Source organism: Aspergillus fischeri, genomic scaffold (assembly GCF_000149645.3).
Source record: "Aspergillus fischeri NRRL 181 1099437636266 genomic scaffold, whole genome shotgun sequence".
In the NCBI taxonomy this organism is placed as follows: domain Eukaryota; kingdom Fungi; phylum Ascomycota; class Eurotiomycetes; order Eurotiales; family Aspergillaceae; genus Aspergillus; species Aspergillus fischeri.
Genome location: NW_001509760.1, coordinates 1395543 through 1398298, shown reverse-complemented (window position 1 = coordinate 1398298; position 2756 = coordinate 1395543). Strand labels below are relative to the sequence as shown.

The 2756-nt window shown below is 24.1% G+C and overlaps 1 annotated feature.

Moving 5' to 3' along the window:
- Positions 1 to 1599: 1599 nt before the first annotated feature.
- Positions 1600 to 1810: a microsatellite.
- Between the last annotated feature and the right edge of the window lie 946 nt (positions 1811 to 2756).

Sequence of the window (2756 nt, the reverse complement as noted above, 5' to 3'; positions counted from 1 at the left end):
AGCTGGTACTATATATAATAGATTATTAGGCTACTAGACCACCTATATATAGAGAGATAGTGGGTTTAGCTATAGTAGCTCCCTGGGCATGAGAGGGTCCATGACAATGAATAGGCTGACTAGCTGGCTAAATAAGCCTTAGAGGGTGCTAGGGCTAGCAGGCTAGTAGTAGTACTCTACACCTTACTATACTATTACCTCTAGGCTAACCATAACCATGGTGCATCCCTTTAGAGGGTCCTCGCAACCCTAAACCACATGATGCTCTAGCTCTATATAAGCCTATAGTAAATAGCAAGCTTAGTAGTGGTCTAGATATAAACTAGTAAGATTACTCTAACTAGCTATCTTAGCTCCTTCAGGGTACTACTAATAATAGATTATACCTAGGGCCTTAGCTACTAGGATGTCTAGTATATACTTATTACCTACCTAACCTATATAAGGCTCTAGCTCTGCACAGTCTAGTAATACTTATAGGAAACTAAATATACTTATCTATTTTATAAGCTAGAGCTAATGCAGCAGGCTATCTACTTTATAATTACTATAAGGCTCCTAGGCTAGTTCTAGGGCTTACTAGATATATTCTAGGTTAGTAATAAGGGTAGTAACCCCTAACCTATATACCATCACAGCTTATTTTGCAGGGCTTATTTAATAAGAGAGAACACTAGGCTAAGCACCCCTTAGAGTGTTCAGATTATATAGACATAGAGATAGGGGCAACAGGTATTATACTAGGTGTATCTACAGGGGTAGAGGGACAATTAGGCCTGCCGTGGATCTAGTGTATATAAGATAGTAGCAGCATACCTAACTGCCAGCAGGGACCTGCCGCCACTTGGCTGATAGGACTGACAGATGCGTGAATGAAATTAATAATAATAATAAAAACCTCTCTTACTTTTATTAAAGAGAAAGAAATAGTTTACCTCTTCTATTAATATAACTCTTATAAAATACTACTACTATAGCTATCTAATAAATAGTAAGATTCTTACTTAGTTAATTATTATTAATAATTTTAAAAATCTTAAATAGCTTTAGTTAATATAGTAGGATCTAGAGAGATTTATTAAGATTATTTATAATTAAGTTAATATCCTTAAATCTATTATAATAGAGGAGGATAAAAAGATAGAAGAAGTTAATAAAATAAAGAAGGCTTATTAAAATTATGTTTTATTAGATTATGGTAATTACTATAGCTAAGATAAAGATTAAGATGGTTAAATCTTACTTTTATTAAGGAAGCTAATAAAGTTAAGAAAGCTTATATATAATTTTAAGAATAGAATAAAAATTACTATTTCTTTTATTATTTTTTATTAATTTATACTAAAGTAATTAGTTATTAACTAAATAAGTATACTCTCTTTTATCTTAATATTCTTATAATACTAGATAATTTATCCTCTTTTAATTACTCTTAGTAAGCTAAATTATTATTATAAATAACTTATTAAAGTTAATATCTCTCTTACTAGTATTTTACTAAGTTTAATTATCCTCTAATAAATTATATAATATTCCCCTATTTAGCTTATTATCTAAAGAAGTTAAGTTAATTTTACTCTCTTCTAGAGTTAACTTTTTTTAATAAATAAGTAGATTAATAATCTTATCTTTTATAATTTATATATTAATATAGCTAATATCTAAAATTTAGTTAGATCCTTTCTAATATTAGCTTCTACTTATATACTTTAATAAATAAGTAGATTAATAATCTTATCTTTTATAATTTATATATTAATATAGCTAATATCTAAAATTTAGTTAGATCCTTTCTAATATTAGCTCTACTAATTATTATTTATTTATAAGATTCTTTACTATATATCTATTAGGTTTAGTAATAGTATATATACTAAGTAGATATAATTAAAGGATTTAATATAAGCTAAATTATTTACTCTAGAACTTTTAAGAAGATTTATTATAAATAAGAACCTATTAATTATATTTAAATTATAATTACTATATATTATTATTATATATTAAGTTTCTTTTAATAACATATATTAATAACTTCTTATTAGCTAAAGATTAGATATAGTTAATATATAATAATTAACTTTTAATATCTTAAGCTATTAGTTAACTAGCTTATAGATAACTATGTAATAATAGATAAATACTATAAAGAAGATAAAAGAGTAATAACTTTATCTAAGTATAGATATATACTTATACTATAAAAATAGCTAGAGGTAGGTATTTATTCTAAAGATATATTAGTTTATCTATAAGATACTTTATTAATATCTTTTCTAGTAAGCTATTTATATTTTTATTCTTATTATTAGTTTTAGGATAATTTAGAGTTATTGTTTAATATTTTACTTTAAGAATCTTAATATATAATTATATAACTTATAATAAAAGGTTTATATTATTATTAAAGAGTAACTCTTTAAATACTTTATAATTAATAAAGATCTCTTCATAGAGGAAATATATTAATATTTTATTTTTTATATTAGGTACTACCTTAGTAACAACCTAACTAGTAGTATAATTAACTATTATTATAATCTATTAATTACTATTTAGTATTATTAGTAACTATCTAATAAGATTAATTCTCTATTATTTAAATAAAAAAATATTCTTCTTTACTAAGTATTATATAGCTTTATATTTAAGATCTAGTCTTAAAGACTTTATAATTTAATAGTTTAAGTAGTCTTTAATAATATCTTAGATATTCTTTTATATTATTAGCTACTAGATATAAATATAAATAATAC